Below are 27,845 nucleotides of genomic sequence, written 5' to 3'. Positions count from 1 at the left end.
GTTGCGTGTAGCTTATTCCCAGCGGAAGAGTACGTCGCGTGCTTCCGCGTTTTCTCTGATTGGCCATGACGCCCATGTGACCACGGCAGCGCGAGAGAGCTGCAGCGCGGAAATAGGCTGTCTATTGCCATTCTCTAAGACAAACTCTAACCTTAACCAGCTCCTTAACAGCGCCTAAACTTAACCCTTCTAACCATAACCAACTCCGAAACAATGCCTAACCTTAACCTTAACCATGCCTAACCTTAACCTTAACCATAACCAACTCCGAAAGAATATTGCCATTCTCTAAGACAAACTCTAACCTTAACCAGCTCCTTAACAGCGCCTAAACTTAACCCTTCTAACCTTAACCAACTCCGAAACAATGCCTAACCTTAACCTTAACCTTAATGCCTAAACTTAACCGGCGAAAGAATACACGTTAAAAAAAAAAAAAATAAAAATGAAGGGATTCAAACTTGTCACCAACGGACCGCAGGACCGCAGGACCGCAGCGCTGCCAGTTGAGCTAAGCTTCGAATGAAAATCATCTGGGATTACGGCTACATAATGCCGCAAGCTCTGCCGCAAGCTCTGCCGCTCCGCTCCCCTGCACGCCGCGGGGCGTGTCGCAGCCAATCAGGGAAAACGCGAAAGCACTCGGGCATACTCTTCCTCTGGGAATAAGCAATAAGCAAACCGGTTGGGATTCGCGGCCTGGAAGCGTCACCGCGGAACTGGAAATCTGTTGGTAAAAAAAATAGACTCAGCCTGGAATAGTTTTGGGACGCTGAATTCGCAGTAAAGGAATATATCTGCAGTTTCCCTGGCGTGAACAAGCCAGCAGAACTATCCGAGCCCCCGGGAGGGTGGTCGAAGACCTTTTGCATGTGGGCGATCATGTATGCGGGGAACGAATTGCAGAGGGAGGGCGCAACAGTTGGGGTAAGCTGGGCTGTGATGTTACATGTTTGTCTCGCACGCTCCGCAGAGCTGAGCGTGAGAGCGCGGCCTCTAGTGAACGAGAGTGTTGGTTTACCAGAGTGGTAAACCTATGACGTTATTATTATATCACTTATCTCAGCACCCCCTCATAACACGTTTCAGACCCTGTTGAACGCTCTGACTCAATAGTATCCATCTGCAGAACGTCAGCCTCAGCACTCTCAGGCCCCACGCTAAATGTGATTTGACCAAAGCAGAGTATACACACAGACAGTGGAGCTGTTTGCAGATAGCGAGCATTTTGACTTGTTGCGTGGTGGCGATGTCTCGCAGACAATACAACTACAAGTATAATTATATAATATATATATTTTATATAAAAAAAAATTAATTATATAAAATAAAATTACATTTAATCAAAAACTATCAATATCTCAGCACCCCCACTTCCCGCGGACTTCCCACGGCCCTGTATGTAAACATGATTGTAGTGGCCGCTTGTCGCTCCCCAATGAATCGACAAGCGTCACGATGCACCCACCAGATATTTCCTATACTCAGCAATCAAAGTTGTGGATGTTGAATGAGTTGAATGTCCAAGTTTCAGCCGATGTAGTTTGTAGGGTTTTATTGTCCAAAGGAAAGATGTATGATGATGTTGAACGGAACAGTTGTCAATTGTTTGTTACAGATAAGCAGTTCCAACAGTGAAAGCAGGTTTGAGAGTAAATCCTCGGCAGGTGCATGCCTAGGCTCTGATTACAGAGCCTCTTATAATAGAGGTGGTGTGCCCCCTAGTGCCCAAACATACAACATTCAAACATAATATAACTTCTAAATATGTCGGTTTTGGCTTCTACAATGATTATTGTATACATATTCATTACTGTCCCGCAATTTCATCAAATGTCCCGCAAAATCGACACGCTGTCCTGCATTTGGATCATATGGATTTGGTCACCCTACTTTGACTTGATTTGACACTTGCGTCTCCGGAAACAAGATGGCGCCGCTCACGGCTGCCTTGGCATTACAGTGTGTTGCGTTTAGTTTGTTCTGTGTTGTATCTGTGTCCTGTTTAACTTCCTACACTAAAGAAGAGCTTCTGCACACCAGGTGTTCAAACCCACTGGACACTTTCCCAACACTACTCAACCGTTCCACAGATTTATTGGATGTGCACTGGATCAGACGGCAACAGGGAAGAAGAGGTGGCTGTCTGGTTCACGTCCGGCGGCGGGGCACGCGTCCACCACTTCCCGGTATATTCCTCGGTAACATGAACTCTATCCCAAGTAAAATGGACGAACTCCGGTGGTCCATTCTATTCCCCCCGCAAGTTCAACTCTTACATCCTCGTCTGTGTTTACATTCCTCCTGACGTTGACGTCAACGCAGCCGCAGACACGCTGGCCGAACAGCTGACGAACGTTGAACGAAACCACCCGGACAGTTTTGCTGTTGTATTGGGGGATTTTAACCAGGCTCATCTGAGCCGTTTTCTCCCCAAATACAGGCAGCAAGTCACTTGCCCAAGTCAGGGAGTGAACACTCTTGATCATTGTTATTGTACAATTCGGCAGGCCTACCATTCTGTCCCCCGTGCTGTGCTGGGCAACAGTGATCACCATCTTATCCACCTGATCCCTCGCTACAGGCAGAGATTAAAACAATCAAAACCTGTAGTGTGGCGCTTCAGAGTGTGGTGAAGTGATGCATGTGAGTGTCTCCACACATGGTTGGAGAGGGCAGGCTGTGACCAGGACTTTGAGGCTGGAAACAACCTGTGACATCTTTCATCAGCCTTGGCGAGGAGGTGTGTGTCCCCCTCCGCTCTAGGAAGATCTTCAACAATAACAAGCCCTGGTTTTCAGCCAAACTCAGGCGGCTGAGGTCGGAGAAGGAGGTGGCCAGGCGCAGTGGTGATGCACATCGGTTCAGGCAGGCCAAGTACAAGTTCGCCAAAGAGGTGAGGTAGGCGAAACTTCGCTTCTCAGAGAAACTGCGGCGTATGGAAAGGCCTCAAGACCATTACTAACTATAAGCCGAAGTCACCACAGGCGCCTGATAGCCTCCCCCTTGCGAACGAGCTAAATTAATTTTACTGTAGGTTTGAGAAAGAGGTTCTTCCTCTTCCTCCACCCACCCGGCCACAACCACCACCCCCCCACCCCAGTGGGCCCCCCACTGGCTCCCGATCATGTGATTTTGAGTATCTGCCGATACCGATCTTTCCCGATCCGATCTTTCACATTAGTAGCCAATTTGACGCAATTTTGTCAGAAACTGGCGAAGCGAGACAAGCCCCTGTGTTGCCTCAATAGCCCCGCCTCGAGCACGGTAGCTCACATTACATTCACCCTGAGCCCCTTCATACGCTTCCTACGAGAAATATTAAAAGTTTCAATCTGTTTGCACATTAGTATACATTCACAGTGATTTGCTCCATTTTGGTCTGAAACGCAGACGATAATCCTCACAAAGCGAATAACGGCATAGCTCCGTGGTTAACAAAAGCTGAACAGCAACAATTAAATGCCCCCACACTGCAGACAAAATTATTCTGCTCTGTGCGACAATAAATAAATGAATGATGATAAATTTAAAACCAAAAAAAATATATTTTTTGCCCGATTTTGTTTCCCCAATCCCGATCTTCTGAAAATCATGTGATCGGCCCCCGATCACGTGATCGGATCGGGACATCCCTAGATACAACCTTGAGCTCAATGTTCTAAAGACAGTGGAGATGGTAGTGGACTTCCGGAGGAAAGCAGCCCCGCCCCCTCCCATCATACTGGGAGGCACCCAGGTGGCCTCCGTGGAGTCATGCCGCTTTCTAGGCATGACCATCTCCCAGGATTTGAAGTGGGAGCTAAACATCATGGTCCTGCTTAAAAAGGCCCAAAAGAGAATGTTCTTCCTCCGGCAGTTGAAGAAATGTAGACTGCAGAGGACCATGATGGCCCAATTTTACACGGCCATCATCGAATCAATTCTCACCCACTCCATCATCTCCTGGTTCCCTGCTGGAGCGGCAAAAGATTCGCTCTGCTGAGAGGGTGATCGGCTGCCCCCTGCCCTCCGTCAGGTCCCTGCACAACTCCAGGGCACTGAAGAGGGCAAGAAAGATCATGGCCGACCCCACCCACAGCCTCTTCACCCTGCTCCCCTCTGGGAGAAGGCTGAGGATCCCAAAGGCTGTGAAAGCTCGTCACAGACTGAGTTTTTTCCCCTCAGCCGCCAGGCTGATCAATGCCCCCCCCCCCCCACTCCCAAGTGACACTGGCACAATAACAATGACTCTGGCAAAAATACTGCACTGGGACTGACCTGGAACTCTGCACTTTACTTTACACTGTATACACTTTATATATATGTATTCAAATTATTAATCCTTCACTGCACTGTCTTTGTCCTGTGTCTGTTGTTGCTGTTTGTTATGTGGAAAAAATATCTATGTAAAATGCATATAGGCCCTACTGTAATTGCCGTAACAATTACCAATGTGTTTACACATACAGTATGGCTCATTAAAGGAATCTGAATCTGAATCTGAATCCCTCCTCTACCCCTCTCCTCCTTCCCTCCCCTTCTCTATTCTCCTCCTTCCCTCCCCTCCTCTATCCCCTCTCCTCCTTCCCTCCCCCCTCTATCCCATCTCCTCCTTCCCTCCCCTCCTCTATCCCCTCTCCTCCTCTCTCTTCTCCTCCTTCCCTCCCATCCTCTACCCCCTCTCCTCCTTCCCTCCCCTCCTCTACTTCCTCCTCTCTGTTTGTGTAATTACTCCTCTCTCCCCTACAGTGTCATCTCAGAAACATTAGTCAGCATAATAAACACCTACAATGACAACAGTATCAGTTTTAGACACACTATATCAACCGCTTGATTTAATCTAAACACAAACATGAGCCTGGTGGGTTGGAGTACCAGAGTGTTTCGCATTCTGATGCTTCCTTTCAAAGGAAATCACTGAGGGAATTGAAAGACTTGGAGAAAGAAAACATAAAGTAACAGAAGAGAAGTGGCAGATCAAAGATCAGTAGATACTGTACACACCGCTTGATGTGTTGATGGTTGATGAACTGCTAATTACAGCTAAACCAAACCAAAGAACCCGGCCTCCTTGGCTCTGAAGAGTCCCAACTGCATCACTAAGAGAATTATACCCCGATCACCTCATTAAACAAGACAGGTCTCTCTCTCTCTCTCTCTCTGTCTGCCTGCTGTGTCAGCAAGAGGGTGGGGAACAGTAGAGATCAGTGTGCAGGAACACAGAGATCACCTTCTCTCAGTCTAGAGCAGGGGTCCTAGGGATCCGGCCCGCCTCCACATTTGGCCCGGCCCCCTAGAGCCCTGAAGCTTTAAATATTATTTTTTTTATAAATTTACACTATTATTATTATTATTATTATTATTATTTTTTTTTTTTTTTTTAAGATGACAGCATCCCCATTGTCTGTGCTGAATGTTTGTTAATGTTTGATATTTTTTGTTGGTTTTTAGTACTTTTAAACATCCATTTTTAGTAAGTAGTTTTCATTTGATCCTAATTATTTCATTCACCGATTGCAAACAGCGCCGCTAGACACTGGAGCTGTCCCACATGCTCTCTCTCTCTCTCTCTCTCTCTCTCTCTCTCTCTCTCTCTCTCTCTCTCTCTCTCTCTCTCTCTCTCTCTCTCTCTCTCTCTCTCTCTATCCCGCTCTCCGTTAAATGTAAATATAAATCTATTTCTTTGGGTTTCACCATGGTCACGGTTTAGCAAATTCCTATAGTAAGGCTGAGATCGGCCATATACATATATATATAAATGCACTTTCGATGCACATTTGATTAGAGGTTCAACCGAACTTGAGTTGGAACACAAATATGAGTGACACCGAGGTGTTGAGGTATTCCTGTGCACTATAGAATAGTGGATATGACTGATGATAAACGAATGATGATAAAGGTAACAGCTATTGATGATGTAAGGAATTGTTTGACAGACTATTAGAATGACAGTGTTATTAAAAGAAGACATGCGATGTTCTCTTCCAATATGCCTAGACAGAGGTTAACAGGAGAATGCTCTCTTTTCGCGTGCTTATATTTAAGACATCAAATATGTATAAAGACATAATTAATTACAATGTACAGTATATAATGCTGGATAACTACATTTGAAAGGAAAATGCTATTGAAGTGAACCAGGGTATCATAAAAGGGTAGAATGTGTACTGCAATGATGGATATGCTTTTGAATTGATGACAAGAACAGAACTATAATGGAATGTATTAAAAGTAATGTAAAATAATTGAACTAAGTGATGGTATAATGTTATGATGATTGATTGAAGATTCTTATGAATAAATAAGTGCTGTTGTAATAAACACAACCGAGAGGATTCAGAACCAGTAACAACATGTCTGCGCCTCCCTTTGTCCATGACTAACTACAACCCGTTTCATAGGTTGAACATATCTCTGCTATCAGGTGCCATATCCTGGTACCTGTAACACATATCTTACTATTAGTAAACCGTAGTAAACCAAAATAGAGAAAGAAACGAGTTTAAGAGCCACCATGTGTTACATAGTGATGTAGCAGAGATAAATTCTGGGCCCTGTTTTATTTACCATTTATAATAATAATTATTGTCTCATCTCTGAAAGGCCATCTTTATGTGGATGAATTGTTGATTCTGTCTCAAATTGGGGCTAAATGCTAGTAAAACTAAACATGTGTTTTTCTCTAGAGCCAGAGATATAGTTTACTGTGAATGTGTCTGACATTGAGTCACAGATTGGATTTCTGTACAGAAATAGAGCCAGTTTCCAAATGATTGGCAGAAAAACAGTTGTTGACGTTTGTTTTGGATTACGGAGATGTGATCCATCAGGTCAAGTTAAGTCTGTGAGTGAGTCAGTGATATTGCCGGTCATATATTGAAATCTAAAAATAAAAGGATTCGACATAAACCAATAATAAGCTCTTTAGAACATGTGTTTATCAAAGACAGTGAAGTGCCTAATAATTTTGCAATCAATCATAAATAATTTGATACAGTCAACATCCAAACCAGAATGTAAGATTCATCCAAAACTAACCGTCATCCTGTTTGACTCATGAGACTCCCCAGTTCAAATCACCAGCTAACGCAGTGACAGCCCTCACGATGTCCTAAACAAGGCACAGCGGTTTATCTGAAATGACACAGCCTTTTTAACAGTGTCTGCACACAAAACAGTGATCCTGCAGAACCACGGGTGCTGGTCTGTAACGGGATGATGAATCGCTTGCCGGGAACAATAAGCCGTCTCCCCTACAGATGAGAGACCCTGCTGCTGAATGAAAGGTTGGAACCGGCAGCTGGCCCTCTGCCCACATCACCTCCCCTCAGACCTCCTCCATGCGCCTCCTCAGGGGGCCCTTAATGGGACAACAGCTGTGCTGACGCTATTTCTCATTTAACTCACTTAGGCAGCCCTCTTATCACCGCCGAGCAGCAGAAACGCCAGGTTGCCCTTCCAGCACACGGCTGCCTCTCTCTACAGCTCCCTAACATGATTGTAAACTTTTCAAATTAAATTGCGGTTCTGGAGAATCGCTCTGTGAATTTGATCGAGGTCCTCCCCGCCTCCAGAAACCAAATCTGCTGGTTTCCTTGTAGTGAATTCCCTCATCGACCCGTGGGTCTCCTGATTCACAACTAGCCGGAGGAATAGAACATGCATGGATAGAAAGGGCCTTTCATAGTGGATCTCTGTAATTTCCTTTGGAAAGCTGATGGTGGTTTCCATAGAATTATATTGTGTTGTTGTGGAAATGATTATTTCAACTGTCACCAGAATGTGCATCCATATGATGCCTTTTGCCTTTCTGAATCTCGTGCACTAAAGCCAACATTATGAAACCATTTGAAGGTGTCCAAGAGATGAGATGCACTGTACATGTTAGATGTTGGTTGATAAGCTGCATGGAGGAGGCTGAGTGAGATGTACTGTACATGTTAGATGTTGGTTGTTAAGCTGCATGGAGGCTGAGTGAGATGTACTTTACATGTTAGATGTTGGAGGCTGAGTGAGATGTACTGTACATGTTAGATGTTGGTTGTTAAGCTGCATGGAGGAGACTGAGTGAGATGTACTGTACATGTTAGATGTTGGTTGTTAAGCTGCATGGAGGCTGAGTGAGATGTACTGTACATGTTAGATGTTGGTTGTTAAGCTGCATGGAGGCTGAGTGAGATGTACTTTACATGTTAGATGTTGGTTGTTAAGCTGCATGGAGGCTGAGTGAGATGTACTGTACATGTTAGATGTTGGTTGTTAAGCTGCATGGAGGAGGCTGAGTGAGATGTACTGTACATGTTATATGTTGGTTGTTAAGCTGCATGGAGGAGGCTGAGTGAGATGTACTTTACATGTTAGATGTTGGAGGCTGAGTGAGATGTACTGTACATGTTAGATGTTGGTTGTTAAGTTGCATAGAGGCGACTCTAAGGTTTACCAGCCTAGTGATCTTTCCAGAACGTAGCTTTGAATGGGAATGTCTATTCTGTCAATTCAACTTCTATGGCCACTCCATACACACACTTTCTAATGCACACTCCCAGGAGAGCACTCTGATATAATTAGATACAAAGCAATTAGTCTGAGGAGGGTGATGTGGCTCCTATTTTCCCAACTTCTCGCTCTCTCTCTATCTCTCTCTCTCTCTCTCTCTCTCTCTCTCTCTCTCTCTCTCTCTCTCTCTCTCCTTCACTCTCCATCTCTAAATCGCATAGAATCGCATAGAATAGAATAAAATACAATAGAATTGTTAACTACACCGTCTCCCTCTCAGCCCAAATACTGGCCTCATAGAATAGAATAGAATAGAATAGAATAGAATAGTCAGAATAGTTAGCTGCTCTGTCTCCCTCTCAGTCATCCTACTGTCTCCATAAAGAAAAGATACTGAAAGGAGTGGACTGCCCGCTCTCGTTTTTCCGGGAAAGAAAAGAGGTCCACACAGCAGCCTTATTGCTGAGAACCGAGACGGCACAGAAACCAGGACAGGCATGTTTTTTTTCAGACAAAAAGAAGGGGATGAGGAGGAATAGGACCACGGAAATGAATGTAAGAGAGATATAGTGGAGCTGTCAGGGCCAGAAATAGATGTAGAGAGCAGAGGCGGGGGAGGAGGTATAGTACGGCCTGATTCATGGTTTAGAAAGAAGTCAATGGTTGGAGGAAAAACACTTGGTTTGCTCTCTCTTAGCGGTTTAAATGTGTTTCTTTGCGCATGGGATTCATGTGTGAGCAGTCTAGATCTCATCTCAGTGCTTTGCAACACTTGCAACTTAGTAGGTTTGATGCTATATACCTCGGTTTACTGATACTAAGTAGAACTAGATACTGAGATGTGATACTTATTATATTCAGTAGAAATACCTCAGTTTACAAATTGTATTTAGTAGAAGTACACCATGATACATATTCTATTCAGTAGAAGTACACCACAATACATATTCTATTCAGTAGAAGTACATCATGATACATATTCTAGTCAGTAGAAGTACATCATGAAACATATTCTATTCAGTAGAAGTACATCACAATACATATTATATTCAGTAGAAGTACATCACAATATATTCTATTCAGTAGAAGTACATCACAATACATATTATATTCAGTAGAAGTACATCACAATATATTATATTCAGTAGAAGTACATCACAATACATATTATATTCAGTAGAAGTACATCACAATACATTTTCTATTCAGTAGAACTACCTCATGATACTTATTATATTCAGTAGAAGTACATCATGATACTTATTATATATAAATGATTGTTTGACAGTATACATACTGTACATACTGTGACGAGCCTGGTGGTGTTCAGACTCGTCACGGTTCAAAAACAAACAAATTCAAATGTCCACACAAGTGCAATATAAATCAATAAGAATTAAGGCTGTCAAAGTTAACGCCGTATTAACGCGTTAACGCCCGATTCTATTAACGCCAGTATTTTTTTTAACTCACGATTAACGTTTTAGAAAAAAATTATATATATATATTTTTTTTTTACTAGACTTCACTCTAGTAATAGAGTGATACTCTCATGCCTCATTCAACAATACTCTCTTATTATTTTTCTTAAACACTGTACATTGGATTATCGACAAAACCTACTTGGTCCAAGAAGAGGGTCTCGTGTATTACTGGGTTTAAGTCAGTTGTTTATTTATTTACGTTTTTACTGTTTGCATACGAGGTGGTCCGCAAATGTTCTTGATAACAATCTAGTGGTCCGCATAAAACAGAAGTTTGGGAACCACTGATATAGGCAATCTCTAAATATGCATTCTGTATACAGTACTGTATATCTGTATGTCATAAATGTCATGATATATATCTGTATATAAATAAATAAATGTCATTATGAATTGAAAATGGGGTACTGTAACTGAAGGGTACAATTCCCTGACTGTATTACTAGATATGATACTTACTACCACTACCTTTGTACTTAATATTCGGCCACCCAGTACACGGCATAAATATATTATCATGAACACTCTCACGTAGATGAAACGGATCCAACACAAATGTACGAATTAGAAACAGGTCTTTATTTCTACACAGCGATGGTGTGTAGAATAAACACTTAATTACATTTATGAATTGAAATAGTATGCACTTTTATGGCAAGGAGTATTCGTCAGTATATCAATAGAGAATGTCCAATCTCTGAAGGCGCAGGTGGTAAATATACAACCTGGAATAGTTAAGGAATAACAGCAATGATACTTTAATGATTATACTAGATACACTAGAGGGGGTTAATCCGGTCGCTTGTAAGCCGACAGGAGTAGGAGGGGGGGGGGGGTAGAATCCGGCTGCCTCGTCCGGCCAAGGGTATCCCAGGTGAACCCACTGTAGTGCCGTTCAATGCGCCGGCGATCCTTGGACCACAGATGAAAGCAGGTGGACTCTTTGTGGGCCGGCTCTCTCCGGTCCACGGGGGAGAGACGTGAAGCGACCTCGTCTTGCAGAGCGTCTCCTCACCTTGCGTCCTCTCCAGGGGGGGGGGGTTCCAACACACGGCAGTGTCGGGGGTCTTTATCCATGGAATAATCAAAGTATCCAAAGCATAATCCGTGCCTGGGAAGGCGGGCTGTCGTCGGTAGAATAATCCGGTATACAGGTCCACTCGCTCGTCGGCTCTGGGGCTCCTCGGGTGCAGCTTCACATAGGGTCAACCACCCTGGGTAAGCAGCCAGTTCTCTGCCCGAAACGATGGGGTACTGACTACGGTAGTATTCTCACCGCACGAAGCACTATATATTAACAGACTATTATTAGCTTAATAGACTACGTCCAACTCGACGATATAGTGCCAAATATGACTATTCAAATATTAATATACACGATGTCTCAATACCGATGGTAGGCGAACTTGGCCTTACTCCCACACGTGGCGTCGCGGGGAGGCTTTACGTCTGTGACTCTATTGGAGGGTAAGAAACTGGACTGAAAAGAAAGTCCTACTTTAGTAGCGCAGTATATATACGCACTATGAACAAATAGTCCCATTAGTGGTGCGGTAGCCAAATTCCTACGCGGAACTAGGACTTGTTCGTACATGTCGAGCGGTACGTTTGAACTGGGTCTGAGGGGTATGGCAGCCTGGCACCAAGGTCTCGACCAATAGTAGAATGGAGACTATTATGGGATGTTCAGTAGGCTAGAATGGATATTCAATGCATATTGTACAAGGAATATACAAGGGATATCAGGGAATATTAGAGAATATACAAATACAATTAAATATATATAAATAAATATATATATTCGGTTTAATCTGGCCCTTCACAACAGCCACCCCCTGAATAGGTCCCAGACCTAATCAGTTAAACAGAGACAGATTAATCGCGTTGTCTATTTACACATAAGGGTTTGCTGTAGGGGTCAGTCAACTTCACAAAGTCATAGGGTTGTAGGGTCATGGTCATCATCGATTGTGTCTGGGAGTCGAGGCAGTTCTATGAGCCTTGCCACGGGACGGGTGTAAGTGCGACCCTGGACGAGCACTTCAGCTGCTCGGACCTTGCCGTCGGCACCGGTGATCACTTTGCTTACGCGGCCGGCCGGCCACATAGCTCTGGGCAGTGATTGATCAATAATCATGACGACTGTTCCTTCTGTCAAATTGTCTCTCTCCTTTACCCACTTCTGGCGGGTCTGTAGAGACGGTAGGTAGTGCAGTAGGAAACTGTTCCAAAACTTGTCGGCTAATACTTGGCTGTACCTCCACATTCGTCGGCCGTTCGCTTCTTCAGGCCGGTACATTGTCTGTGGTAATGCAGGATCTAGCCGCCCCATCAGGAGTGTGTTGGGGGTAACTGGGTCGATATCCGCCACATCACTGGAGACATATCCGAGGGGCTTCGAGTTAAGTACTCCCTCAATCTCCGTGAGGACTGTCATTAGGACTTCTTCCGCCACAGTCTGGGCCCCAAGTACTGCGTACAGGGCTGTCTTTATGGAGCGCACTTCTCGTTCCCAAGTGCCACCGAAGTGGGGTGCGTTTGGGGGGTTGAATTGGAAATCAACCTGTGCTGGAGCGAGGTGGGTCTTAAGTTCTGGGCCCATAGCTTGGAAGCTCTCTCTCAGCTCTCTTTCGCCGCCTTTGAAGTTTGTCCCATGATCGGACAATAGGGTAGACGGTCTTCCTTTCCGTGATGTGAATCTACGGAAGGCCATAAGGAATGAGTCTGTGCTCATGGTCGGGAGAAGCTCGATGTGTATCGCTCTGGTGGTCATGCATTTGAATACAATACCCCACCGCTTCTCGGTTCCTCTTCCTTTCTTTATGTGCAGCGGGCCAAAGCAGCCCATACCCGTTGAGTGGAATGGCTTGTCACCGATTCGGAGGCGACATGGAGGAAGGTCAGCCATCCTTGGTATGCTGGGCTGCGCGCGCCACTTGCGGCAGTCTAGACATGTTCGCTGGAAGCGTCGTACCGCCTCTCTTCCTTGTAGGATCCCAGTAACGACGTCTGATTTCCGCGAAGACTCTTTCTGCTCCTGCGTGATGTACATCCTCAACGTATTTCTTTATAATCAGCTCTGTGACCTTGTGTCGGCTGTTCAATACGATCGGGTATTTAATGTCATCCGGTAGATTGGGGGCTCTGCGTAGGCGACCACCCACTCTGATGAGGGTATGAGCGTCGCTCTCGGGGGCCAGGTGAATTAATCTGCTGTCGGATGGGACGGGCTTTCCTCCCTGTAGACAGGCCAATTCATCGGGGAACGAGTCTCTCTGGGCTCGCTGCAGTAGAAGCAATTCTGCTTCCTCGTAGTTAGCTGCTGACATATCAGCGGGGGACTTGCACTCCGGGTGGTACCGCAGGAATGTTCTTTGTTGTGCACTCTCTATGGACGTGCAATCGTCTATGTTAGGGTCGGTGGAGGCTACGGTGCTCAATCCACAGAACACAGACTTCTTAATTTCCACCTCCTCTGGACTTGCTTCCCTCGGGATAGGCATGGGCCACTGTCCTTCCGGGAGTCTTAGGAATGCGGGGCCGTCACTGTAGACATTGCGACGGGTGAGGTCATCCAGGGGCATCCCCCGGGTGATGACGTCAGCTGGGTTCTGTTTTGTATCAACGTAGCGCCACTCTGTTTCTCCGGTTAACTCTTCGGTTAAGTCTTGAATCTCGGTGACTCTGACTCCCACGAAGACTTTGTACTTGCATGAGTCCGATTTGATCCAGGCGAGTACCGTCGTGGAATCTGACCACAGGATTGTTCTAGACACCGGTATGGTGAGCTCACGTTGGATGAGCGTGGCTAGGTGCGCTCCGGCTAGGGCTGCGCAGAGCTCTAGACGTGGGATAGATTGTTGCTTGCGTGGGGCTATTCTCGAGCGGGCGAGGACAAATGCTGTGTAGATCTCTCCCCCCTGGTCTTGGGCCCGCAAGTAGGCTACTGATCCGTATGCGACCTCTGAGGCGTCACTGAAGACGTGTAAGTCCATTTTACATGTCTCTGGCCTCACCGTGGGTGGGAAGTAGCTTCGGCGCATATTAACGCCTGGGAGTGAGTGGAGTTCCATCTCCCACTCTCTCCAGGTGGATGCAAGGTGTGCGGGAATGGGGTCGTCCCAGCCCTGGTCCTTGTCCCACAATGCTCGTACAATCATTTTTGCCCTGGTGGTGTACGGTAGAATACATCCTAGCGGGTCATATTGTCGGGCGAGTGTTGTGTACACACTCCGTCTGGTGGTCGGCGCCGCCGCCGGCCTTCCCTGCTCCGTAGTCAGGGGCTTGTGTCTGTAGTGAAGCGAATCTGTTTTGAATCGCCACACCAATCCCAGGGTCATCTCCTGGGCTTCTCCCGGGATTGTAGCCATCCAGGTCTCGCTGCTGGCTGCCTTGTCCTCGGAGGAGAGGCTGCGCAGTACTTGCGGATCGCTGCTGGCCCACTGCCTGAGATCAAAGCCGCCTTTGATCAATGAGGCGCGGAGTTTAATCAGGAGAGCCTCGGCTTCTTCCTGGGTTGAAAGGCTTTGTAGACAGTTGTCTACGTAGAAGCTGTTCTTTACGCTGTGTCGGACCTCTTCGTCCGCTGCTGGGTCCTCTGCTACATGTTTCTGTAGTGCAAATGTCGCACAGCAGGGGCTGCACGTCGTTCCGAAGGGGAGGACTTCCCATTGGTAGATGGCTGGGTGCTCATCTCCTGGCTTCTCTCTCCATAGGAACCGTAACAGGGGCTTGTCCGCCTCTACTAATCTCACCTGCAGGAACATTCCTTTAATGTCCCCGCTGATGGCCACCTTTTCCTGGCAGAAGCGGAGTAGAACGCCGAGTAGGGAGGGGCCGAGTGTGGGACCGGGCAGTAACTCTTTATTCAGATTTTGGGATCCGATCTGGTAGCTGCAGTTAAATACTATGCGGTCTTTACCGTTGTGATGGACCTTGTGGTGGGGCACGTACCACGATTCAGTGGTCTGGTCAGCCTCTTTAATGTCCATCTTTGTGACGTGTCCCGCTGTGATGAGCTTCTCAATCTCAGCGCGGTATACACCCTCTTGGGCGGGGTTCTTGGCTAGGCGCCGCTCCGTGTTCAGCAGGTACCGTTCTGTGGCGTCTGTCTTGGCGTGGAAAGTAGGCATTCCTTCTCGCCGCAGGAGTGGCGTGGCGTATCTCAACACGCCGTTGACCGGGACTCTCTTGGTCCCTGTCTCGAGGAGGTGAATGGCGTAAATGTCATCTTTAGAGCGAATGTCTTTCTTTCCGTTCTTAAAGGGCATTTGTTCTAAGGTCCATAGCCGCTCTACGTGTTGCAGGAGTGCGGTTTCTCCCTCTGTGACTCGGGAGTGGAGACATCTAGTGGCTGTACTTCGGTTGAGAGATTTGGCGAGCGGGCCTTGGAGAGTCCATCCCAAACGGGTCTCGACTGCTGCAGGGCAGCCTCGGGGTCCGGTATGAACCCGGTCTATCGGGACAATGAGGTCTGCATGGTCGGAGCCTATCAACAGGGTCGGCATAGCATTGTCTATGAGCGGGATCGGTAACTTGCGCAGATGTGCATATTTCTCCATCAGCTTGGCGACGGGGTATGTGTACCGCGACAGTCCTATTTCTTGGCTGGTGAAAGCGTCTGCAATCTGGTACCGTCGCTCAGGCTGGCCGCTTGCTGCGATAGAGAATGAGACATTCTCGCCCTTTATCGTCTTCAAATCTCGTCTTATTGTCCGAATTGTCATTTGGGTTTCGCTTCCCCGCAGCCCTAGCTGGGCCGCAGCGGAGGCGAGCAGCAGGGTCTTCTCTGACCCGTCATCGAGGACGGCGTAAGTGTCCAGGACTTTATTCTGGTAGCTTAGTGTCACACGCACTACTTTTAGGAGTACTCGGGCTCCACTGCTGCTGGCGGGATCGATGTACATGACGCTCGCTTTGCGGCTGGATGGTGCAGGTGAAGGGCGCCGTCTGTTACTGTCGTGAAGTATGTCCAGATGGGCTCCATCGCACTTGGTGCACCTTTTCTTTAAGCGGCATTCGGCTGCCATGTGTGAGCGCGCACAGCGAAAACAGCGCTTGTTGGACTTTATCCATTGACCTGCTTCCTCCGCGTTCAGCTTGGGGAAGGAGTCACATTGCGCTAGCCAGTGTTCTTTCTCACAGTAGGGGCACACTATCTTCCACTTCTCCGTTCTGGAGGGGGTACTGTGGCTCCTGCTGCTCGGTACTGACTCCGATTGGTGCATCACAGTCACCGATCTTCTTCCATCATTTAGTCGTCTGGTTCCTTCTCTGGAGCCAGGGGTGCTCCGTCCGAATGTATCTAGCCGTAGGCTGCTGACTTCTCTCGCCAGGAAGTCTGCTAGATCGAGGAGGTTCGGTTCGGGGCCATTCGGGTCTCTGTGGTCCCTCTGCCGCCTAAAGCGCTCCTGACGAGCGGGCGGCAGCTTCTCCAGGATCCTTTCCACATTTGAGTTGGCGTAAAGTTCATGCCTCCCCTTCTCTCTTTGCGCTCCCAACATCCCTACCAGGGACTGCACTCTGATGGACAGGTCGTCCAGTGCTCGATTGTCTATTGCTGGGGGTAAGCGGTCGATGTGTCGGATCTCCTGGATCACGTAATCCCATATGCGCCCATACCTCTGGTCCAATGCTACCAGCGCTGCTGTGTATGGGGTGGTGGAAGTCGCGTAGGCGAGCGCTATATTATGTGCGCGGGGTACCTTTAAGTGCTTCAGTAGGATGGCGTATTTGTGGCGTTCATCCAATACATCCACCAACATGGTCTCCAGACACATGCGGAGTTCTGTATACTGGGCCCGGTTCTCTTGGGTGAAGTCGGGTACCATAGGCGTGCCAATGTATGACGCTGACTGTGGATACATCGGCGAGCGTTGGGGGAGAGGCCTCCTAGGCGAGTCTCCTCCCGCTCCTTGGTATGGGCTGGTACCGGCAGTGTACCATGGCCCGCTTGTCCAGGTGCTGTTCCTCGGTGCGGGTCGTGCGTCGTGCTCACCCGTGTATAGAGTCGGGGGTCTGTAGCGCAGCTCCGCGGGAGTATAGCCTGGGCTGTACCGGACCTCCTGGTCCGGTAGAGTACTGTGCTGTCTTCGGGCGTGGTTCTCCTCCTCTTCCTCTTCGTCTTCAGTTAGGTCATCCAGTGCTTGTAGTCTCTGGTTTAGCCTCTCCACAGGATATGCTGCTCCTTCCCGGTTGCTAGGTCTCGCTTGGACCGGTGGGGGGAGGTGGTCTGTGGGGGGTATAGACCTCGTCTGTTGGTCAAGTTCAGGGTTGTTTACTCGGCTAGGGGATGCCGCCCTGGAGGTGTGTCTAGACGAGTTCCTGGAGCCTCTGGCGGAGGGAGAGGGTGTTGTCCGTCTGATCAGCTGTTCTATTAGTTGCGACTGCTGTCTGTCGCGCGCTGCGTCCCGTTGAGCACCGGCTCGTTCTCGGGCCACATTCTCTTCCATCTGAATGCGTCTTATTTCTAGACGTATCTGCTCGTGTTCGCTTCGCTGCTGGATCTGCAGTCGGTCGCGTTCAGCAGCGGCGTTCAGGCTGATGAGGAAGGCCTGCTGTAGGGTCCTCTCTGCCTCGCTGGGAGAAGGCGGTTGTATAGGGGAGCCTTCCCTCGGGGTACTCCTTGCGGAGCCTTGGAGCTCTATCTCCACGGTGCTCTCCCCGTCTTCTTCCGTGCCGAGTTCTCTCTCGGTAGCGTTGTATTCCTCCCGGGACTCATCGGGGACTACTTCTTCAGTACTGGCGGGGTGTGAAGTCATGTCTGGTTCCCACTGGTCCCCACCGTGAACTTGGTCAGTTACATTAGAGCCCGTAGGGGCCTCTATGGTCGGGGTAGTCTGGGCGTTGGGGTTAGACATACTTTTACTTTCTAGTTTTACCGCGTTTACTGTTAGTAGAAGACTAGGTTGTTGACTGACAGCGTAAGCCTCTAAGTACTGAGGGAGCCGTCGTTCGCGCTGCGGGCGTTGGTTAGGAGGATCGTTTCGTGGAGTGTTCATCATAGGCCATTTCAATATTAATAACACTATATTAATATTACACTAATTACCCTCCGGCTCGAAGGACCAATTGTAACTGAGGGGTACAATTCCCTGACTGTATTACTAGATATGATACTTACTACCACTACCTTTGTACTTAATATTCGGCCACCCAGTACACAGCATAAATATATTATCATGAACACTCTCACGTAGATGAAACGGATCCAACACAAATGTACGAATTAGAAACAGGTCTTTATTTCTACACAGCGATGGTGTGTAGAATAAACACTTAATCACTTAATTACATTTATGAATTGAAATAGTATGCACTTTTATGGCAAGGAGTATTCGTCAGTATATCAATAGAGAATGTCCAATCTCTGAAGGCGCAGGTGGTAAATATACGACCTGGAATAGTTAAGGAATAACAGCAATGATACTTTAATGATTATACTAGATACACTAGAGGGGGTTAATCGGGTCGCTTGTAAGCCGACAGGAGTAGGAGGGGGGGGGGGGTAGAATCCGGCTGCCTCGTCCGGCCAAGGGTATCCCAGGTGAACCCACTGTAGTGCCGTTCAATGCGCCGGCGATCCTTGGACCACAGATGAAAGCAGGTGGACTCTTTGTGGGCCGGCTCTCTCCGGTCCACGGGGGAGAGACGTGAAGCGACCTCGTCTTGCAGAGCGTCTCCTCACCTTGCGTCCTCTCCAGGGGGGGGGGTTCCAACACACGGCAGTGTCGGGGGTCTTTATCCATGGAATAATCAAAGTATCCAAAGCATAATCCGTGCCTGGGAAGGCGGGCTGTCGTCGGTAGAATAATCCGGTATACAGGTCCACTCGCTCGTCGGCTCTGGGGCTCCTCGGGTGCAGCTTCACATAGGGTCAACCACCCTGGGTAAGCAGCCAGTTCTCTGCCCGAAACGATGGGGTACTGACTACGGTAGTATTCTCACCGCACGAAGCACTATATATTAACAGACTATTATTAGCTTAATAGACTACGTCCAACTCGACGATATAGTGCCAAATATGACTATTCAAATATTAATATACACGATGTCTCAATACCGATGGTAGGCGAACTTGGCCTTACTCCCACACGTGGCGTCGCGGGGAGGCTTTACGTCTGTGACTCTATTGGAGGGTAAGAAACTGGACTGAAAAGAAAGTCCTACTTTAGTAGCGCAGTATATATACGCACTATGAACAAATAGTCCCATTAGTGGTGCGGTAGCCAAATTCCTACGCGGAACTAGGACTTGTTCGTACATGTCGAGCGGTACGTTTGAACTGGGTCTGAGGGGTATGGCAGCCTGGCACCAAGGTCTCGACCAATAGTAGAATGGAGACTATTATGGGATGTTCAGTAGGCTAGAATGGATATTCAATGCATATTGTACAAGGAATATACAAGGGATATCAGGGAATATTAGAGAATATACAAATACAATTAAATATATATATATAAATAAATATATATATTCGGTTTAATCTGGCCCTTCACAACAGGTACCCTGATGTAAACAAAATGAAAGTCTTTCTCTGGTCTGCATCCCCTTAACAATTGTGTGTATTGAGCCGTACTGTATTGTACCCATTCTGCTATCTGTTAATAAAATCTTCAATCAGTCAATGGCCTGGGCGGCCAGAGCATAACTGTTCTAACAGCAATATATAATCCAATTCAGAGAGAACGCACGCAATAAGTTATAATAATAATAATTATTATTATTATTATTGAAAAGTTCTGTATTTTTAAAGTCCTATTTGGGGGCAATTAACCAATGGTATGCTTTTTTTTATTTTATAAAAAAATATTGGGTACGATTTTCTTATATGGGTAAGAGTGCTCTCGACCACTCTTATAATTTGGTCTTGCCTGAGAGAAAAGCAACAATAAGAAAACATTGCTGAATCCCAGGTAAGAACAAAATAAGAAGAAATGCTAGTTAAGAACGAAATCTGTTCTTATATCGTTTCATGCATGAGGCCCATTGCATCCAGACTGTGATTGGTGTACTGTAGATGACAGCTATTTTATTGCACTGCACTATTGCACTATTTTGTTTTGTAATTCTGTCTCTCATGCAAATCTTATATAAATGAGTTATTTTACATTATATATTTTATTACACTGCTTTTATTCTGTCTACATGTTTTGCATTGCTCTTATTCTGTCTATCATATACTCATTTATGTCTGCACTTTATACAATGCTTTTATTTAGTCAGAAACCTGCTGATAGCCTTTTATAGATTTGAATGTCAGAAATCTACTATAAACAATAAGTGTGGAAAGGCCAAAGTGTGCTTTTCATGTTGTCAGAAATCAATAAAAAAAATTCCATAGGTTTTATTGACAGAACATACTTAATATCAGCAACATGTCATACAGTATGTTGTAAGATACCAAACTGCCCCAAAATAAGTTACCAGGCATTCCTCCCCTCCACCCTTTCTTTGTGAATCAGACCTTCTTCCTACCATCATCACCACCCAATTGTGTCCAAGCTTGCTAGTGCATATTCTGTGCAAATTATATACAGAAAATGTCATACAATTCCCCTACAGTCATAGACGCCTACGTATAAGAGCAGGCGAAGCGGGTGCTCTACCAGTATTGAACTTGGTGGAGCAAACTTGTCTCTTTGCTCCCTCACTTTTTGATCATTGATATATCCCCCCCCCCCCCCCAATATATAAATATTATCTAACCATAACTACGTAATTTCAATCAAATTAATAATACGCAATGACACTTAATAGCAAGTTTTTAAGTTTCCAAAGATTGTGTGACCCCCCACTTTAATGGTTTGATCCAGTGCCCACGGGCCACGGTTCGTCGGCATGACGTATACGACATGTTGGGGGAGGCGGCTTTTTCGAAAGCCCTTGAAAAATTCAGGCTGGATATTGGATAACATTGTGAGGATTATTCTTCTGCGTTTACATCAAAATGGAGCAAATCATCACGTAAGTCGAACACTGTGACTGTATACTAAATGCGCAAACAGATTGAAACTGAATATTTCTCGTATGGTGAGCCTCGGCGCTGCACCGAGTGAATCCAGAGATACGGGATGGTGCGCAGGCGCTGTGATCACCCAACGGCGGAAATAATGCCGCTTTGAGCAGTTTATAAAAAAATATTAAAAATATTTATTAGCAACGCCGAGCTTTCAAACCATCCCGTATCTCTGTGCGAACCCCTCGTGCAACTGTGAGCACCTTTTGTAATGTCTCTGTGATACTTGTATAACGAACGGTTCGGCCAGAACCTGTCCTTCATGGTAAATCTAGGTTGGTTTCCCATTGAGGAGCAAGTGACTGTGGATTCACTCGGTGCTGAGCACAGTCACGAAAGTATGGACCCTGATGTAAACAAGACAAACGTCTTTCTCTGGTCTGCATCCCCTTAACAATTGTGTGTATTGAGCCGTACTGTATTGTACCCATTCTGCAATCTGTTAAATAAAGTTTTCATTCATTCATTCATTCAGCCGCCGCGCTGTTGTTGTTGTTGGTGCTGCGGATGAGAACGGGGCCGGAGGGGCTTTGGGAGGATGGGAAAGTTATTATTATTATTATTATAATAGTAATTGGCTATCATACGTGCCTAGCTAGCGTTAGCTAAAAGAGCCCTCGCAGTGAAGTTATTATTATTATAGCTATCATACTGCAATATAAACTGAGTTTTATAGTGAAAAGAGCAGCACCATGGAGGGGGTCGTGCCGGACCCCCTCCAAACCACCCCTTGCAAAAAAAAATATATATAAATAAAAATAAAGGAAAAAAAAATAAAAAATCTTGCACCCCCACTTTCAACTATAACTAGGCGGCCATGCCTACAGTATGTACCAACTTGCAACATGCGCACCTACTTGATTGTTGTAATAATAGTAAAAATCACCCTGTACATAGTACACAGGGAAACTCGTAAGTACAGAAGAACATTCTGTGGCCGAGACATGCGCAAGCAAGTTGGGATGCTGATGTAGCAGTCCTGTCCACCATATACTGTAGCAGGTAATCCTAACTACACACAGTTTCTCTCACAAAGTCTGTATTACAGGCAAGACTGCATCTGCACCGAAAGTCTATGAGCTGATTTTATCCTGAGCCCCAGGAGGCCACCCTTCAATGGTCAGCCGACAGCCAGACGCCCAGGAGATAAGCAGCAGACTCCACCAAAAATTTATTTTTACTACAATCCAGAGCATCATGCAGACCATTACTTAGTCATGACTCATTTTCTTTCTCATTCAGAATGCTGCTGCCAGAGTCCTAACAAATACTAAGAAAGCTGAACATATTACACCAGTAATGTGTCATAGAATTGACTTCAAAATACTGTTACTTAACCCCTTAAGTCCGATCAGCCCAGTACCGAGCCGAGATTTATTTCATATCACAAATAGATCAATACAGTCCATATTAACCTCTTAAGCCCAGAGCCCTATTTTCTGAAAATCCGCCTAAAATACGTAATTAAGTAAATGGAATATTGCTCCACTTCTAAATTCTCTGTTCTTCATGCATGCCTGGTGATACTAAATCCAAATTGAACTCTGCCATTGGAAAGAGTAGATTTGGCCCGATCCATAGTCTGCAAGTTGGCTATAATAAGGTATTTTATAGGCCTGATATTCTATATTCTATATTCATATTTAAAATTGCATTTGTCCGGATGGCAAAATTCTGTACTGTATCTATAAAAAAAACTGTAAATCATCTGCCCTATATTAATTTGCTTCGATTTTTTGTACACTTGATCTCAAGAAGGTGCTGAATGAGCTCACGTCTCGTCAATGTTAGCATGGTGTTATTCACCGTCAAAGATGAAAAAATCAATTATAATAATAATAATTTATATTCTCCTTTGGTTCATTACAATTTACTCAAGCATAGTAACAGACACAATATTTCTGACACTGGGAAGAATACATTCCATGAGATCCATATATATATATATATAATTTTTGCGTCGATTAGTCGATTAGTAGTGTATTTTTTACACTACCTATCTTTGTGAAAGTGGCTTCTCAGCTCTGGTCCAGCTTAAGACAAAGCAGAGGAACAGATTGGACATTGAGCATGACCTCAGAGTTGCTTTGTCTACCATCACCCCAGACTTTGAGACTCTTGTCAGGAGCAAACAACATCCCCAGTTATCCCATTAGTTCCCTGGGATGTTAAGCTAAGAAGTCTGCTATATATATTTTTTTGTTATTTAAACACTTCCACTTTAATTTGTATTATTTAATTTATTTATCTTGTTATGAGTGATTCACCAACAGGCTGGTTTCAGACCCAAGGAGACACAGAGCTTACCTCCCGTGGGTCTGCCTTAAACCTGTGTCATACTTCTTGTGGTCTGTACGGTCTGGACAGTGTGGAGGCGCGCATGGTCTCTGTGCACGTCAGGTCGTTTCATAGTTAATACAGTCAGTGTGGCTTGAGGAACGGAGTGCGCGTTCTGTCACCATTGCAACGCCAGTCATGACAATGTAGTCTGCAAATCGTAACATAACTTGCCCAGACCACATCATTGATGCCGCGTAGACCGCACAGACGCAATAAGCTTGAAACATGTTTTAGACTATACACACACGTTCACATAGACGTACACACACACACACACACACACACACACACACACACACACACACACACACACACACACACACAAAACCATCTCATCATAACGCCCGCCCTTTTTTACCATCTCTCATTCCATTAAGCCATGAATTATTCAAAGCAGATGAAATTGATTTCTTGATAGTTTAATCGCAAATCAAAAGCGAACCCTGAGCCCGGTCTGTTCCCTGGGGGAGATTTCTGATAATCAAATATTCATGGTGGAATGAAATGTTCGCAGCTCCTCTCAGCCCGCAGCTGATTAGGTAGTCACAATGAGATTCAGACCAGAGAAAACCAGCCGGCAATAAATTAACTTATGACAATATGCGAGACAGAGATATGAAAACAGATAAGAAAATTATATTTTATACGTTATGACAGAGTGGGTTCTCTGGTCTTTTCTTTTTGACAGCTCAGACAGAGTTCTCTGTTCCATCCGTTTGATGTGGATATCTGAACGTAATTTCATGCACAACAGATGCTAGGGTTGAATTACTTCCAATCGTTAAACATCTAAAGCTAATCTGTTTTGTTTAAAGACCAGGAGGAATACAATAATGTGTCTTTCTTTGTCCAAACAGAAGCATTAGTCTGACAGCTTAAAAACATGCTGCTTCCTGTTAGGGAATCCAACTTAATATAACCACCTACTGTACAGTTGGTCCCAATCTCATGCATCATGTTTGCTTTTCTCAAAAACTGCAATATAATCAGTTGTGTTGTCTGTGGAGATTTTCTTGTGTGTTTTTGCTGTAAATTTGTGGGACATTGTGAACATTTTAAAAGGACGACGCCGACGGGATGGGTCAAGCGCAGAGAGGCCTTTCATCGGTAACCCAATGCATGTGTGTGTGTGTGTGTGTGTTCCTGTGTGTCGCCCATCTCGCATGTGTGTGTTCATCTGCATGACAAAAAATACTTCTTCTTCTTCTTCTAACACTAAAATAAGTAATGAATATATTGTTCATGAATAGTGTTTGCATTTCTAAAACATTACTACAAATAGACAAAATAAATATGATCTTACTGTCTGGTCCCTTACACTGCACCCTCGTATGCGACACTGGAAAGTTGCATCTCTCTCCAGTTACATTGGCTTCTGTTGTAGATGACGTCCATCCATCTGTAGTGATAGTGGATAGTTCTGCATTCATTCGATTGTGCTTAGTCTCATCTTGATTGTACAGACTTGGTATGCAAGTTTCACTGTCTGTCTCGATGGAATTAAATATTTTGGCTCCAGAGTATGCAGTAGCTCACGATAACACTCGTTCTGCAAGGCCTCATGTCTTTGCAAATGAAATATTAAATGGCAGCTGTGATGCGCATCACTCTCTTGTTGTGTTTCAGTTTTTGCAGAAAAAAGCAGGTCAAAAGATCTGGTGAGCAGGCATCTGACACAGTAACGTCACTACAGGGGTGCGGTAATTTATCTGTTAATGGCAGTGTTTCACACGTTGACCCGTCTTTCCTACCAAATCCAAACTATTTTCACACTACTAGTAAATATCTTCATTGTCTTTTTCTTGGCTGCTTTCCATTATCTGCCTGGCTAGTAGTAAGGAGGTGTGCTTGTACGGAGATGGTCAAATGGAACGCACCATGGGAATTTCAAAATAAAGGCACATCTTAAAGATGATGATATGGATCGGTGTTTTGATTTTGCATTGGTGACATTGGATCATTGGATCATTGAATCATTGAATCAATATATCAATCCAGATCGGTGGATTGTTACACCCCTACTGTTTTGTACAAATCAATCAATGGGAGGACACATTTTTGTTGTGTTGTCATTTATTATTCAGATAATATTGTTTGTGTTTGTGTTCTTAAACAACAAAGGCAAACACAGTGACTTGATTTCCATCTTCTGTATTCCACCACAAGTCTTCACAGTAAAATTTAACACGCTTTTGTTTTCCCATCAGAAAAGGCTTCACAGTAAAACATTTAAAGCGCATTTGTTTTCCAAACCAACTGTTTTGTTGTCTCTTAGGAGACAAGATGTCTGTTTCCAGAGTCAGCAAAGCAGCATTCCGCTCCGATGACGGTTCAGTCGATGTTCATCCAGCATGATGTAGAACAGCCAACTACAAGCGCAATGAAAACACAAACCTTATTTGACAATTTTCTTGATATTTAAGCAGTGCAGGTAATAATGACTGTAAAACACATTTCAGAGCGGCTGGGTGGCGCAGCGGACATTGCGCTCGTCACCAACGCAAGAGACACCGGGTTCGAATCCGGCTGTCGGCGTTGCCTCCGGCTTGGGCCGGCCGTCATACTAACTCAATTGGCAGAGTTAGCGGGTGGAAGTCGATGGGTGGTAATCTGGACGTTGTGGACAGCGACTCCTACAGGTCAGTTGGGGGACGCCTGCACAGCAGAGACAGGAAATGGTGGGGGTAGTGTGAGCCTCCCACACGTTACACCTCGCCAGGGTCCGCTCTGGCAGGTGAAAAGATGTGACAGGCTGCCTCCTCGTGTATCGGAGGGGACACGTGATGCAAGGCTTCTATCCTCCCTACAACCGGCCAGTGGGGGGCATATGCGAGCAACGTTCAAGACAGGGGAGGGGAGAATTGGCACAGCGAAAAATTGGGATGGGAGAAAAATTGAAAAAGAGGAGAAAAAGTGGATACAAAAAAAATGTAGACAACCCCCCAACTTAAAGTAGAATGTTAAGTACATTATCATTGCTCAGCTCTCTCCTCCACATTTAAAGCAGCCAAATTAAAGTGTCACTGCCCCGTTCATCTTCAGAATGAAGTACCTGTCCATTAGTTAACAAAAGGAGCTGAGAGTTTCCCGGCTGCATGGTCCCCGGAGAACTGATCCGCGGTAGATAACACTTCTCAACTCTACAATTAATTTCTTCTGGCTCACGAAAAGTGCCTTCAACATAAAAGGAAAATGAGAGAGAGAGAGAGAGAGAGAGAGAGAGAGAGAGAGAGAGAGAGAGAGAGAGAGAGAGAGAGAGAGAGAGAGAGAGAGAGAGACGAGGTAGAGATCAAAACGGCTCCTCATCACATGGAATGAAGGAGAAATAGGAGGGATTGTTTGATACTCCGGCTTGCGTAGCTAATTTATTTTCCGACTCTTCAAGTACAGAGAGGCTGAGGGCACAGCTCAGCGCCCGCAGGCTGAGGACGACTTTATTCACTGGCACAGAGGAGAGCAGCAGAAGAATTATGAACTCAACTCTACAACAGCAGCACTCTGAAAGCTATAGGACCGTATGGACACAAATGCTGCTAGATAACGTGCCTCACAAACCTAAAGGAGTCTAACTACTGCTAGATAACATGCCTCATAGGAGCTATACTTAACTACTGCAAGACAACATGCCTCATAGGAGCTGTACTTACTGTAACTACTGCTAGATAACATGCCTCATAGGAGCTGGACTCAACTGCTGCTAGATAACATGCCTCATAGGAGCTGGACTTAACTACTGCTAGATAACATGCCTCCCAAGGGCTCTGGGGAACACTGCATTAATTCATTAACTCATTCAACGCCAGACCCGATGATAGTCGGGGTCGGTTCAGCGCCAATCACGAGTATAGTCGGGTTTTAATCGTTATTTCTTTTATTAGCGATATCCATTCATTTTCATCCATCCAGCCTGATGTTATCATTGGGAATTGGTCTGAGCTCGAAAAAGGGCAAATACCGCCGCCTACGCCTTCCAGCTGGTATTGCACTCCATTCGAAATAGTGTAGTTTCTTTTCTGGGACGATCCGAGCCGTGCGGGCAGGGTTTAAATACTCAGGCGAGGTAGCCCTTTACAACGGTGGCATGGAACAGTAACCCCGCCCGCCCGTCAGTGTGTAACGCTCGGTAATGTGGGATGGACCTCCATGAGCAGTATTTGGAATGGCGATCAGATAATTGGATTATTTCTTTTGCATTACATCAGATAGCAGGTAAGGACTCTATATATAAAATCTTGCGTTGATCTGATATTTCTTTCTACCCCGATCGCGGCTGTCTTGTGTGTGTGTATGTGTGGCTGTGTGCCGTTGGGTGCAGGAGGGAACTGGGGGAGCTTCGCGCTACGAGGCCCTTTTCATTCTTGCATGAGGAAGGATAGTGGTGATAATCTAGCGCTGATTTCTGGATGATTAGATAATCAGGCAAAAAAATTCAACGTGTTTAGTGTATTCCACTAAAGGGCTATTATCGCATCTTTTCCTGGGATTACTAAGAATCACCAAAACTATATTCATAAAAAAACGGTATA

Source organism: Notolepis coatsorum (genome assembly GCF_963971535.1).
Source record: "Notolepis coatsorum genome assembly, chromosome: 11".
NCBI lineage: Eukaryota > Metazoa > Chordata > Actinopteri > Aulopiformes > Paralepididae > Notolepis > Notolepis coatsorum.
Note: the sequence above shows the minus strand (reverse complement) of the source record.